This window comes from Phocoena phocoena, chromosome 3, assembly GCF_963924675.1.
Source record: "Phocoena phocoena chromosome 3, mPhoPho1.1, whole genome shotgun sequence".
Lineage (NCBI taxonomy): Eukaryota > Metazoa > Chordata > Mammalia > Artiodactyla > Phocoenidae > Phocoena > Phocoena phocoena.
Genome location: NC_089221.1, coordinates 89,894,357 through 89,909,499, shown reverse-complemented (window position 1 = coordinate 89,909,499; position 15,143 = coordinate 89,894,357). Strand labels below are relative to the sequence as shown.

At 38.8% G+C, this 15,143-nt stretch overlaps 1 protein-coding gene across 1 annotated transcript in view; it reads left to right on the top strand.

Moving 5' to 3' along the window:
* Nucleotides 1-6,291: 6,291 nt before the first annotated feature.
* The window catches only part of PJA2 (praja ring finger ubiquitin ligase 2), a 76,299-nt gene continuing 67,447 nt past the window's right edge, over nucleotides 6,292-15,143 (top strand). The window contains exon 1 of the mRNA XM_065874205.1: nucleotides 6,292-6,359. The gene's annotated coding sequence lies outside the window, so the exon portion shown is untranslated. The remainder of the gene's footprint in view (nucleotides 6,360-15,143) is intronic.

Here is a 15,143-nt window from a genome sequence, read left to right as displayed (position 1 = left end):
ATTGAGGTCTGTATTTACTGGCTAAGACTCACTTTCTAGATAGCTCCTTGTAAAGTTTAGTTATTAAAAGGAAACTCTAAATTTGTTTCTGAAGCTTATCACGGTGATCTAACTTTGGCTGAAGGTCGGATTCACCATAACCTGCAACCAGGAGATTATTCATACTGGAAGAGATTTCACATAAAGGACTCTCTACAGCCACCTTGGAAGAAACCATCTCAGCCCTCTCCTGGATGAACTGCAACTCCTGTTTTTGACACTTGACTACAACTAAGACCAGCACTACCAGGGATGAGAAGAAGATGACATCTGAAGTATACAGCTAACCCAGGACACCGGACAAGGCCTGTATACTGATTACTTTGACAATTGCTCATGCTTTTGCTTATAAACCAAATGTATTTCTTCTTTGTGCTCAATCTTATGCAAGTTTCAAAAACTAATCAAATTGCTGAGTTTATGGCCAATTACCTATGTCCGTTACTCCCTGTTTGCCTTGGTGGATTTCTCCTCTCCAGGGCTCTAACTGGATGGCTGTTAGAACTTTTTATTTTAAAGGAAAGAACTCTAGCACCACTCAAGCTAATGTTACCACCAATATCACTGAGACCCTCTTACCCAGCCCATTAATAATGCCTATTCTGAACTTGGCCATAAATACTCATTTTCATTAGATATTGAGTATTGGGTGGCTCCTAACAGGACCTAATGGATTTCTGGAAAAAGTTTATGACCTTGGCTCTCCCCAGGTTGCTTAGGAAGGTATATGATTGGTGAAACAGCCCCTGCCAATCTGCCTTTAATGCAGGCACATGGGGCTTGATCAGTTTTCCAATAGTACGATCATTTGATCTCATTATTTGTTCCTTCACTTGGAATAGAAGATATCATTATTCATATAAAGGCTTTAACAAAATTCACTCAGCAAGATTTGAATGATAGTAATCAAACCATTAGGTGCTCAATTTGGAAGTCTCCATGATGAAAAAAGCAATCTTACAGAATTGCATAGCCCTCAGTATTTTAGCTACTTCCCAAGGGGGAACTTGTGCTGTAATATGTACTGAATACTGCATCTTTATACCTGACGAGTCTTCAAATGTAACCAGTCTTATGACCTATATGAAGTGTCACATTTCTGCTCTGAACAATCCTCTTCCCAGTTTAAGGGAAACATTAGGAAAATGGTTTGATTCAGGAGGATCTTGGCTTAAATCTTTGTTAATGATGTTGTTGATCCTACTGGCAATTTTAGTTACAGTTTGTGGAACTTGCAAGGTAAGAGTTTCTTGCCTTTCATGCTATGTGTCACTTGCTCATACTAAGATAATGATGTCTAAATGACTTGAAAGTATAGATTACACCAATAGTTCTCTATAAAATAATGGACATATACAATGCACATGTGAGAAAAATAGGCTTAAGTCTTACTGGACAACCTAGAATTGACTGTCAGTCCTTGCCAAACATTCTGCTATTATAATCCCCCCAAAAACAGAGAACCAGGCTATTAAGACTTGGTATTGGGACTTCCCTGGTGGTGTAGTAGTTAAGAATCCGCCTGTCAGTGCAGGGGACATGGGTTCAAGCCCTGGTCCGGGAAGATCCCACATGCCGCAGAGCAACTAAACCCGTGCACCACAACTACTGAGCCTGCGCTCTAGAGCCCACAAGCCACAACTACTGAGCCTGTGTGCCGCAACTACTGAAGCCAGCACACCTAGAGCCCATGCTCCACAGCAAGAGAAGCCACCACAATGAGAAGCTCATGCACTGCAACCAAGAGTAGCCCCTGCTCTCCACAACTAGAGAAAGCCCATGCACAGCCACCAAGACCCAATGCAGCCAAAAATTAAATAAATATATTAAAAAAAAAGACTTGGCATCAAGGGACATGATGACGCAGTGCAGGCAAGCAACCACCCTGGAAAATATTTGCTCACCTACTGCTTTCTATCAAAAGGTTAATGATCAAAAGGGGGAAATTGTGAAATAAAATTCATATTTTATGACAAGACAAGAAACAGTTAACCATAAAAAAATTTTTTTTCTTCTCCCTTTGGCTTCCTCTCTCCCCTCTACTGTGCATTATATATTGACCAAACCTCCCCCATCAGCAGAAATATCTGCTCAACCATAAAGAGCAACATTTTCCTGGCATCAACAAGACAACTCCTTAAAAGATAACATTGCTTCTTGATCTTGTAAGGGACCACGATGATGCTTAGATATGGATTATGTAAACCTTCAATAATACATCATTTAATGCACAGCCCTATCTCAAAAAGCTTATATAACTGTGCCTTGAATTCTAATGGGCAGATTATTCTCAGAGCTTTCTGAGTTGCTGTTCCCTGGGTTATAATTCTCAATTTGTCTTGAATAAAATTTTCCATTTCTTTCTTATATTGACTGTTTAAGTTTTCATCAGCAGTGGTGTGTGGCCATTGATGATTCTGTTTGGTTAGCTTCATGCTTATCTAATGATTAGACAGAGATTTCCTTAGATGCCTTGAATCAGTATGTCTCCCAGCGTTTGTTGAGGGTATGTGTGTGTGTGTGTGTGTGTGTTTTGGGCAGGGCTTCAACACCAAGCCAGGCAGTTGACAGTTCTCCCTTAGTCTTCACTTCTTGCTTATGCAAAGCCTCAAGGTCAGCCTTAGGTGAATGCTTAGGGCCTTCTCAGGTCTTTCCTGAGCTTACGCACTGCTTAGCACAGCCCTGGGCATGTGTGTGAGTTTCTGGATTCTCATGAATATGTTGGAGCTTACAAAGTTCCTACAGACAAATCTCCAGCTTTTCCTTTTAAGCTTTTTGGTTAACCTATTGTCTGCCCCAACCTGTTTCCACTGCCTAAGGTGTGGCAAAGTTAATCAATTCCCTTTCATTGTGTTTTTTTGTTTGCTTGATTGTTTGTGGGGTTTTTTTGTTGTTTGTTTTGTTTTGTTTTTTACAAACACTTCTGGGGAAAAGCCTTTTCCCCAGAAAACCACTGGTTTGGCTCTGAATCAAATCAAATCAAGATAGGCTTGCAAGTGAGATCTTCTGGGGAACCACCAGATAGGTTAAATGATGACTCTTCTCTTGGAATTAGGCTTTGGAGGAGTTCCAGCCTCATTCTGCCTTGTCTGATATCTGCCAGGCTGCTCTTTTCACCATGATTGTCAACTATTGTTTTTCAGTGCTATAGTGGAGTTGGAGATGATGGGATTAGATTAGAACAAGCCAAAACATTACAAACCTTGCTCTTCTTACTGAGATTCAGCTGTTTTCTTGAATAAATGCTTCCTGGGTTGCTGCAAGCCCTTGATTGATTTCCACAGTTCTGAAAAAGTTGACTCTGACAATTTTGCCAGTTTTCTCATTGCTTTTACGGAGAAAAGAATTTTCAGAGGTGCTTACATCTGCATTTTTGCTGATGTCACTCTAAGGATATAATTTGAATTCAGGTCCTCTTACTCCTTTACCAATCCTCCTTCTGTTACATCTGTGGTTCTCCAACTTTGCGTGCATCAGAATCACCTCAAAGGCTTGCTAAGATACAGGTCGCTTGGCTCCACACCTAGAGTTTCCAATTCAGGTCTGAGGTTGGACCTACCTGAGAATTTGCATTTTAAAAAAGTTCCCAGGTAATGCTGGTGCTGTTGGTATAGGGATCACTCTTTAAGAACTAACTACTGCATTACATCCTGTGGTACCTTCAACTCATTGCCTTAGGGAGTGTTTCCCACCTCTGAAATCAGTAATAATACATATGTCATTAATACATATCTCTCTATATATTATGTAATAATATAATACATAAGCCAATATAAATATGTATTTAGTACTTACTACATGCTAGGTATGATATGTTTCACATTTATTAGGTTATTTAGTCTATAGTACAACAGGTCATGGGTAGGCTTTATTACTTTCCACATATTTAAACTGGAAATTGAGATCAGAGATGTAAGAGTCCAGAGGCACTCAGCAATAAATGCGGGAGCTAGGATGAGAGTATAGTCTTTTGATTCTGGAATACATGCTATAAGCCTCCACAAGAGTGTTTCTCAAAGAGTAACATAGATCACTTCTGATGCCTTGGATAACTTTAGTTGGGACATGCATGCAGGATTAAAAACAATGACTATTTTTCTAACCTTTGATTACATCATGATAAAAATGCCATTTGCCGGGGCTTCCCTGGTGGCGCAGTGGTTGAGAGTCCGCCTGCCGAAGCAGGGGACGCGGGTTCGTGCCCTGGTCTGGGAAGATCCCACATGCCCCAGAGCGGCTGGGCCCGTGAGCCATGGCCGCTGAGCCTGCGCGTCCGGAGCCTGTGCTCCGCAACGGGAGAGGCCACAACAGTGAGAGGCCCGCGTACCGCAAAAAAAAAAAAATGCCATTTGCCTACCTGCTTTTTAAATGTTTCTAGTGCTTAGTAACGCTCCCTTTTTACAGGGAGTAGTCTTTAGGCTGAGAGATCTTAGTAGAAAAAATACACTCTATCCCCAGAATTTAAAAACACTGTTTTATGTTCACTTTTCTTTCAGTTACTTTCAGCTTAGGAGAGGTGACACAGGTTTTCCATTAATAGTCGTTTATAAAGGTTTTACTCTTAAAGAAATTGAAGGAAAGACACATTTATTTAAAGAAAATAATAAATACTACTGCGAGTGGTATACACAGATATGGTATGAAAGAGATTGAAATTTGGGGAAACCCTGCCCCAACAAACTGGTTAGTGTACCCAATTGAATCACTATGCAACAACCTAAAAGGAGATCAAGGAAATGTGATTAAAGTATCAATTCTCTTTCAAAGAAGGAGAGACTTGTATGGAGAAAAAGCCACAACTTCTAGAGCAACATGTGTAAAGCAGAGAAATATCAAGTGGGAAATGGTTTCTGGGTAAGAAATGTACTACTGGAGTGGGCTGAGAGTTAGTTTGGCTTCACAAAATGTCAAGCAAATTCTCATAGTCCAAGTTTTATAGGAAATCTGGGATAATTTGTTTTCATCAAAAGCAAAAAAATGAGTCTTGGTTCACTGGCAGGAGATTTCGCAGTTGCCAGGGACAGCACAAGAAATGGAGTTCTTAACTCTTGGCGGAGGGGATGCGATAAATATATCTTGGGCATTGGGCATGTGTGCGGAGGGGGTGAAGAGGTGAAGAGAGTTGGGGGTAAGATGGGAGGAGAGTGGTACTGTAATCAGAGAAGCGGACACGTTCAGGATGAAAAAAGAGGACATGCAGGATGAAGAAACAATTTAGCACCAGTGACATGACTGCCTAAACTGTTATCCTTGTTTAAATTAAGCAAGGTGTCCAGGGACTACAGCTGTTGTTATTTATTTTGGTTGCATGTGATGTTACTTCCCGGCTTGACAACCCATCAGCCCCAAGGTGCAACTGGAAGTCTCTGGTCAGCCCATAGCTATACAGAGGAAACGCGGGCATCCCCTATAACCCGCCCCCACCCCCAAAAGAATCAGAAAAGAAGGGGCAGGCGACTGACTGGGGGACTGCGGAGTGGGAGGGGAGAAGGCACTATATAGTGTGCAGGCAAGGTGGGCAGGGAGGAAGACCTGCCCTTCCTCCGTCTGCTATTTTCTCTTGGCCCACCCATATCTGAACTGCAAAGGTTTGAACTTTATGCCAGGAGACCCTAATCTTGTTAGTTAGGTTTCCAGTCAAATTAGGATTGATTTTAACGCCTTCATCTTGGTTGCTGCTGTTGGAATTTCTGAAAGTCTAGCTGCGCCAGTTCTTCCTTTAGCTCTCCGCACCCGCTTCCCTTTCCCTGAGACCCCGCCCTTTTCTCCCAGCCCAAACCACAAAAGGCCTGCTGTTCCAGCCCTAGCATGGTGCCCCGCCCCTGCCCCCCAACGTCGCAGTGCTGCAGGGAACGGAGGCGGGGCCAGGCAGGGGTGGGTTTCGTCCTTCCGCTCTACGGCCAATCGGTGAACTTGCCCCTGGGCGAGAAAGCGGGACCAGGGTGTAAAGACAGTCCAAGTATATTTCCCTTTTTCTGCCACGTCCCAACCATTGACGTGAGCCCACTCCTCAGGTTCCGATTGGGTATGTGGATTTTTCCCGCAGAGGTCCTTTAAGCCTATTGGTCGACTCTGTTTTGGGGACGGGGCTTGCGTTCCCTCCTCCTTCTCCTTTACAGCGGCGCAAGGGGCGGGACGCGCCGCGGCCGCTTCTGCTTCCGCCGCCGGCGCCGCCGCCGCCGCTGCCGCTGCCGCCGCAGCCGCCGCCGCCGCCAGCCGCTGCGCGTTCGGCGGGGGAGGAGTCGGAGGCGGAGAAGAAGGCGGTGGTGTTTGTTGGAGGATCGAGCGCTGTTCTCGCTCCGGAGCCGCTGCACGGTTCGGTGAGGGTTTTTTTTTTTTTTTTTTTTTTAATCTGGCTTGTTCTCATGTTGGGAAGGTGAGGGACAAGGCGAGGAAATTGCTGCCTTCACCTCCTCCGTTTCTTAATTTCTGTCCTCGAGAAGGAGTGGGGCCTGTCCCTGGCCCGCCGCGCCGGCCATGGTGGGTGGGGTTGATGGCTGGGAGAGGCCTTCTTCTCTTTCTGGGCCCTGTCCAGCCCGAACCTGGGGCCACGCTCTTGTTGGCGGCCGCAGCGCCCGCTGCCTCCGGCGATGGCATAGATAGGTATTGGGGTCTCCACCGGCCGCTTTTTCTTGCTGCCTCTTCTGCTGTCCTTGGTGCCTTGGCCAAGGACCCCGCTGCCTTAATCCCTACAATCGCGACTGTGTTAGAAGAGTGTGTCACCTACTAACACCTCTCACCCGCCCTCTCTGCCCATTTCCAGTCACCCTGTGTAGAGCTGATCCATCTTACGCCACAGGCCTGCATCAGCACCCCTTCCTCGAAAAACCTTCCGTTGCCGTCGGTCTACTGACTGTATTTGCATTTTTCCCGATTGTCACCGAGGCTCTGTCACGCAGACACCCTGTACAGACCATAACAATCGTTCTTCTCCCGATATTAGCACCATTCCATCAATGCTTCGCCTAGTTAGAGCTGTCAGGTCAGAGCACGCCTCTGGCGGATGCACCTTCAATTTCGGCCTCCCTGAGATTACTGCTTGTTAATCATTTTGCGCACATTCAAAATGGTGAGTTTAAAGCCGCTCAGACCAAGTTGAAGAAGAGGGGAGGAGGTAGTCTTTTTTACTGAGAGGAAGAATCTATTTAGGAGACTTAACCTCTCCAGGCATTTTTTTTTCCTTCTTTTTCTTTTTTAACATACGCATAGGCACTGCTTTGAGTCTGCTGGTTCGGGGAAGTTTATGATTTTTTTTAAAGGCCTAATATGTTGTTATTTTTATCATATCTGGTAAGTTAAATTTCTTTACATTGGCAGCCACCTCTGGTGAAGACTATAGATCATTTGCAGAGTATGTAAATAAACATGAAGATAAACGTTTTAAAGATTTTTATAAACGTTTAAACTATTATTCCCATGTCCTCTGGAATTTATCATTTTTATATGAAATAACTTTAATTAAAAAAATTAATTACAGACATACGAACTAGATGTAAAATTCAGCAATACAGAAAATGAACTATTAAGTAAAATGTGAACATTTCCTTTCATCCCCCAGTCTCATTCCACTGTCTAGAGTTAACAGTATTGTACTTCTTTCTCATGTACACTTTTAAACACATATGCATACATGTAAAGTTGGGGGAGTTTGGTGGGGTATACCAAACACATTGGTATATCACTTGCTTTTTTCACTAAATTACATATCTTGGCCATCTTTACTTGTTAAACCTGTCTCCCTGATACTTTTTAAAAACTAAGTGATATTTCAATAGCTTCAATGGGCTGTAATTTACTTAACCATTCCCTTACTGAAAGACATTTGAATTAATTAGTTTCTTTTTTTTTTTCTTATTTTTTTTTTTTAGTTTTTTTTTTAGTTTCTTTTTCCTATCACAAATAATGCTTTATTTGAAGCCAACTTTTACATTTTTTGTTTTTAATTACAAACTTTAAATCTTAAATTTTAAAACTTCAGACAGTATGGAAGACTGTAATGGAAAAAGTATACCTCCCACTTGCCCTTCTAGTTCTACCTTCATCCTAAGAGCTGTTCAGGAAACTTCCTCTTTATGTGATTATTTCTGGAGCATGGATTCCTAGAAATGGAATTGCTGGGTTAAAAAGAGAATGCATATTTAAAATTTTGATAACCATTTCTCCCTCCTTATTACTCATTTTGAAATTATTCTTGACTCATGCATTTCTTCTCTAAATGAACTTTAGACTCAACTTGTAAATTAAATTAAAAATCCTCAGGTATTTTGAATGAGATTATATTGAAATTTTAGATTAATATGGGGCAAACTGACCTTCGTGATACTGGGTCTCTCCCCTCAGAAATATGTGTATGTATGGTATGTCTCTACGTTTTATTCACACCTTGCTTAGGGAAAGTTTTATAGTTTTATTCCCATATGTATGACATTCCTTCTTAGTATTCCTAGCTATTTTATGATTTGATAGCTCTGGTGGATGGAAACTTTCTAGTAACATTTTTTCTCTTTTTTTCCCCCTCCAGTTACATGAAAGCTTTTGAATTTTTTCTGCTTATCATGTATCTAATCACTTTATTGAGTTGATTATCTGAAAATACAGTTTTGTGGCTTTCTTTTAAATTTTATAATTTGTGTGTTTTCCTCATTGCTTTGGTTATTATACGTTTTATATAATGTTAAATAATAGCAATGATAGTTCAACTTGCTGTTGTTTCTGACGTTTTAGCAATCAATTATGATGTTTGCTGAAGCTTTCTGATAAATGGAGAGTATAATAGGTTAAAATGTGTTTTTGTATTCTTAGCATTCCAAGATGATTTTATTGTTGTTTTTCATTTCTGATGACATTTTAAAAAGCCATAAATGGGTATTGAATTTTATTGATGTTTTTGATGTCTTTTGAGTGGTCGTATAGGGGCATCACCAGTATTCCCTGGTTAATATTTTCCCAAGAGAACTCTTTTTTAAAGAATCAACTTTATTGAGGATAATTTACGTACAATAAAATGTACAGCTCGGTGTTTTTTTTGTTTTTTTTTTTGCGGTACGCGGGCCTTTCACTGTTGTGGCCTCTCCCGTTACGGAGCACAGGCTCTGGACGCGCAGGCCTAGCGGCCATGGCTCACGGGCCCAGCCGCTCTGCGGCATGTGGGATCTTCCCGGACCGGGGCACGAACCCGTGTCCCCTGCATCGGCAGGCGGACTCTCAACCACTGCGCCACCAGGGAAGCCGCAGCTCGGTGTGTTTTGACATATGTATACACCCATGTCTCCACTACCACAATCAAGAGTAGAATATTTTCATTACCCCAATAAAGATACAGAATATTTCTGTCATCCCCAAAAGTTCCCTTCCGCCCTTTTGCAGTAAATCACATTTTCACCCTCAGCTCTTGTCCTCTTTTTCTCACTATAAATGGGTTTCATTTGTTCTAGAATTTTATATAAACAGAATTATGTAATATGTATTCTTTTGCATCCATGTTTTTTTCTTTCACTATGATTTTGAGGATAATGCATATGTTTGTATGTTTAGCTGGTTCACTTTTATTGCTGAGTAGTAGTTTATGGTATTGATTTACTACAGTTATTGACCATTTCACCTATATATGGATATTTGGATTGTCTCCAGTTTGCGGTTGTTATTAGTAAAGCCGCTATGAACATTCATTCATGAGTTATTGTGTGAACATATGTTTTCTTTTCTCTTGGGTAAATACTTAGAAATGGATTTGTTGGGTTGTATTGTAAACAAATGTTTAATTATAAGAACCTGCCAAACTGTTTCCCATTTTACAGTTCTAGTTGATCTACATTCTCATCAACACTTGGTTGTTTTAGTCTTTTTAATTTTAGCCCTTCTAGTGGATATGTGGAAGTATGACACTGTATTTTAAATTTGTATTTATCTGATGATTAATGATATTGAGAATTTGTTCATGTGTTATGGGTCATTTGTATGTCTTCCTTTGTGAAGTATGTGTTCATATCTTTTGCCCATTTTTAAACGTTGAGTTGTTTGTCTTATTGAGTTGGAGGAATTCTTTATACATTTTTCTGTACAAGTCCTTTGACCCACACAGATGCATATACAGAGAGTGCAGTCTGAAGCTTACCTTTTCATTTTCCTAACTGTTTAAAATAGAGGGGCTTTTAATTTTGACTAAATTCACTTTGTCAGTTTTTCCTTTTATTTGTATTTCTGTGTTCTGTTTGCTCAGTGCAAAGTTACACATATTTCCTCTTACGTTTTCTTCTACAAATGTTATAGTTTTTATGTCAAGGTGTATCATCCATTTTGAGTTAATTTTTGTATATGGTGTGAGATAAGGGTCAAGTTTTTTTTCCCAATTCTAGCACCATTTTGGGGGAACACTTTCCTTTCCAGCATTGAATTAACTTAGTCAAAACTCAATTGACCGTGTATGTGAGTCTGTTTCTGGACTGTCCCCTTGATCTTTGTATCTATCCTTTTGCCAATGCCACATTGTCATGATTATTGTTGCTTTATAGTAAGTTTTAAAATCAGGTAATGTAAGTTCTTCAGCTTTATTTTTTTCCAAAATCATTCTGGCTATTCTAGTTCTTTTGCTTTTCCATAAATTTTTTAGAAACGACTTGTTGGTTTCTATAGAGAGTACTGAGGGGATGTTAATTTAGATTATATTGAATGCATGGATTCATTTGGGAAGAATTGACATCTTAGTATTTAGTCTTTCAATCAATGAACACAGGATATCTCCATCTATTTTGTTTTAATCAAAGATCTTCATTTTCCATCATTAGCATTTTATAGTTTCAACATACAGATGTTGTTCATATTTTGTCAGATTTATATCCAAGTATTTCATCACTTCTGATGGTATTATAAATATAATTTTCCTAAATTTCCATGTCCAGTTGTTCACTGACAGTATTTAGAAATACAGTTTTGTATACTGACTTTGAACCTGGCAACCTTGCTAAACTCACCTATTCTAGTAACATTTTTTTTTTTGTAGATTCTTTTGGATTTTCTCATGTAGATAGTTGTATCATTTGTGGATATAGAACAGTTTTGTTTCTTTTGTTTTCAGTTTGTGTGTAACCACCTCCCCTACCACCCTTTTTTTTTCCTTATTGCACTGGCTAGGCCCTCCAGTATGATGTTGAACAGGAGTGGTGAGAGCAGATATCCTTGTTTTGTTCCTGATCTTAAGAGAAAAGCTTTCAATCTTTCATTATTAAGTATACAAGGGCCTTTTATCAGGTTTTATTATATACTACATATTATTATATTAAGTATAATAATCCTTTTATCAAGTTAATGATGTCCCCATTCTGTTTCTAGACTGCTGAGAGTTTTTTAATCATGATTGGACATTGTGCTCAAATGTTTTAACTGTACTTATTGAGATGATCTTATGGTTTATCTTCTTTGGTGTGTTAATAAGATGGATTACATTGATTTATTTACAGATGTTGAGTCAACCTTGCATTCTCTAGATATGCTTCACTTGGTTGTGATGTATTATCATTTTCATAAATTGGTGGATTAGATTTGCTAATTGTTGAGTATTTTTTGGTATCTGTGTACATGAAGAATAACTTTTTGTGTAATATTTTTGTATCAGAATAATGCTGGCCTCATAGGTTTAAAGTGTTTATTCCTCTTATATTTCCCGAAAAATCTTGGATAGGATTAGTATTATTTCATAAATGTTTGTCAGAGTTTGCAAGCTAACTCATCTGGGCCTAGTTTAATATGTTGAAAGGCTTTAAAGGATAAATTTAATTACTTTAATAGGTATAGGATGGTTAGGGTTATCTAATTTTTCTTAAAAACTTTCAGTCTTTGACTATGTGAGTGACCTACAATATGAGCTTTAGTAGTTTGTATCTTTCAATGAATTTGTCTCTTTCATCTATTAATTGCCATGAAGTTGTTTCTTTATTGTCCTTTTAATGTCTATAGCATCTATAGTGGTGTCTTTTCTTTCATTCCTGATATTGGCAATGTGTCCCCTCTTTTGTCTTTATTAGTTTGTTTCCACATTTACCAATTTTGTTAATTTTCCCAAAGATCCAGCTTTTTATTTTATTACTCAAAAAACAAATGTTTTCAATTTCATTGATTTCTGCTCTTTACTATTCCTTCTTGTGTGCCTTGGATTTAAATCCACTCTGTTACAATTTTTTAAGGTATAAGCTTAGGCTATTGATTTGAGACCTTTCTTCTTTTCCTTCTAAGCACCACATTAGATGGTCCCACAATTTTTTAAAAAATTATTATTTATTTATTTATTATTTTTGGCTGTGTTGGGTCTTTGTTGCTGTGCGGGGGCTCTTTCTAGTTGTGGCGAGCGGGGGCTACTCTTCTTTGTGGTGTGCAGGCTTCTCATTGTGGTGACTTCTCTTGTTGTGGAGCACGGGCTCTAGGTGCGTGGGCTTCAGTAGTTGTGGCTTGCAGGCTCTAGAGTGCAGGTTCAGTAGTTGTGGCACATGGGCTTAGTTACTCCATGGCATGTGGTATCTTCCGAGACCAGGTCTCGAACCCGTGTCCCCTGCATTGGCAGGATTCTTAACCACCGTGCCACCAGGGAAGCCCTGGTTCCACAAAGTTTTATGTTGATATTTTCTGAATTCTTATGTGACTTTCACATTGACCCATGGTTTGTTTAGAAATATATTGTTTAATTTCCAGTTATTTGTTGATTTTGCCTAGCTCTATAATTGATTTCTATGCTTAATTTTGTTTTAGATGGAAAGCATACTTTGTATAATTTTGTTTGAATTCTTTGAAGTTTTATTACTCAGAATATGGTAAGTCTTGGTAAATGTTCCATGTGCAATTCAAAATAATGTATATTATGCTGCTTTGGGGTGGAATATTCTATAAATTCTACATTCCATATTAAAAACTAAATTATATATTTATATGAAATATTCTGTAATTGTCAGTTGACTGGTGGTGCTTGTTAGGTTTTCTATTTCCTAACTGAGGTTTTGTCTACTTGTTTTGTTGGTCACTGAGAAGAATTGAAGTCTCCAAGTATAACTGTGGATTTGTCTATTTCTCCTCTTTGTTCTAACTATTTTTGCTTCATGAATTTTGAACCTCTCTTGTCAGATGCATATATGTTTAGGATTGTTATGTCTTCTTGGTGAATTGACCCCTTTGTCATTATATAGTATCCTTCTTTGTCTCTGGTAATATTTCTTCTTCTGCAGTCTACTTTATCTGATATTAATACTGCCACTCCATCTTTCTTTTGATTCATGTTTGCATGATTAAAAAAAAAACACCTTTAAAAGCATTTATTTTTAAAAAAGAAAAGCACTTTAAAGGCACACATAATATGAAAGTAAAAAGATTGGATAAATATTGTTTGCAAACACTCACCAAAAGAAGGCTGATGTGCCTATATTAATATTGTACAAAATAGACATAAAGGAAGAAGTATAAGAGATAACAGGAAAGTATCATAATAAGTAGGTCAGTTCATCAAGACGATATAATAATCCTAAGTGTGTGTTTACCTAATAACATAGCTTCTGAATATAGAAGTTAATATAATTAGCAGTAAAGATAGGTATGCATTCATAGCTGGAGATTTTACATATACATTTGATGTAACTGATAGAACAATTATATAAAAATATCAGTATGGGAATAGAAATTTTGAATGACATGATTAATCAACTTGATATAATTGACATTCATAGAACATTTTATCTAAAGACTGAAGACTATACTTTTATTTTCAAGTGCACTTGGGACATTTGCCAAAGTATTCTGGTCCTTGAAGTATGATCAAATTTCACAGAATTGAAATTATACAGTACACGTTTTCTGATCACTGTGGAATTAATTACAACTCAGGAACAGAAAATAACTATCAAGGCTCCAAATGTTTGAAGATTAATCAAGACATTTCTAAATAGCCCATGAATCAAAATGAAGTCACGATGGAAATTAGAAAATATTTTGATCTGAAAAACAACAAGTATTACATCAGAGCTTGTTGAGTGTAACTGAAGCAGTGCTTTGAGAGGACTTTATTGCTTTATACAGGCACGCTTCGTTTTTATTGTGCTTTGTTTCATTGCACTTCGCAGATACTGTGTTTCTCTACAAACTGAGGTTTACGGCAACCCTGCAATGAGCAAGTTTATCGGTGCCATTTGTCCAACAGCATTTTCTCACTGATAGTTAGCACTTTTTTGGTAGTAAAATACTTTTTTTTTTTTTTTTTTTGTTGCGGTATGCAGGCCTCTCACTGTTGTGGCCTCTCCCGTTGCGGAGCAGAGGCTCCAGACGCGCAGGCTCAGTGGACATGGCTCACGGGCCCAGCCGCTCCGCGGCATGTGGGATCCTCCCAGACTGGGGCACGAACCCGTGTCCCCTGCATCGGCAGGCGGACTGTCAACCACTGCGCCACCAGGGAAGCCTCAGTAAAATACTTTTTAATTAAGTTGTGTCCATTGGGTTTCTTTTTAACCACAATGCTATTACATGCTTAATAGACTACAGTATAGCAAAAATGTAACTTTTATACACACTGTGAAACCAAAAAAAAATTTACTTCCTTTGTTGCACTGTTCACTTTATTTTGGTGGTTTGAAACTGAACCCACAATATCTCTGAGGTATGCCTGTATGCATGTATTAGTAAGGAAGAAAAGTTCAAAATCAGTGGTGTAAGCTCACAACTGAAGGGGGCAACAAATTAAACCCAAAGAAAGCAGAAAGAAGGAAGTAGTAAATATAAAAGTAGAAATCAATGAAACAGAAAAATTTACAGTTTGTTGAGAAGACTTTTAAAAAATAATAAACCTGTAGTGACTGATCAAGAAAAAATTGGGGGACAACAGACAATACCAATACTAAGAATGAGAAACTGAAGCATCACTACAAATTGTATAGATATTAAATTGTTAAGGAAAATTATGAACAATTTTATATTAGTACATTTGATAACTTGAATGAAAGGTCATAATCTTTGAAAAACAAATTGAATTTATTAAAAACTTTTCCATCAAGAAAACCCCAGGCCCAGATGGCTTCACTGGTAAACCTCTCAAACATTTAAGTAAGATATAATGGTAATTTTACACAGACTTTTTC